Genomic DNA, 336 nt, shown 5'->3' on the forward strand with positions numbered 1-336 from the left:
CAGCCCCTCCCCCGCCCCTCCCGTTCCTATCAGTAAAAGGTAAGAGGCGACACAGCCGCGCCGCGTCACCTCACGCCACGCCGCGCCACGCCCACCCGGCTATGCGGGGACCTCTGACCTTCTCTCTCCTGTAACACATCGCGAGGGCCCCTTCTCTCATTAGAGCGGTGCGCGCGACTACCCCTCTTTTTTTTGCACCGCGCTGACGAGAACGGCGGCCCGATCATGTCGGTGTGGGCGGCTGGGGACGGGGGCGGCGATGGTCTCGGAGAGAGGGCTGGGGCGCTTTGCAATAGAATATGAAGCGTAAAATGGACTACATTGCCGCCCACTCAC

This window comes from Frankliniella occidentalis, unplaced genomic scaffold (genome assembly GCF_000697945.3).
Source record: "Frankliniella occidentalis isolate FOCC.00 unplaced genomic scaffold, Focc_3.1 Scaffold336, whole genome shotgun sequence".
In the NCBI taxonomy this organism is placed as follows: Eukaryota; Metazoa; Arthropoda; class Insecta; order Thysanoptera; family Thripidae; genus Frankliniella; species Frankliniella occidentalis.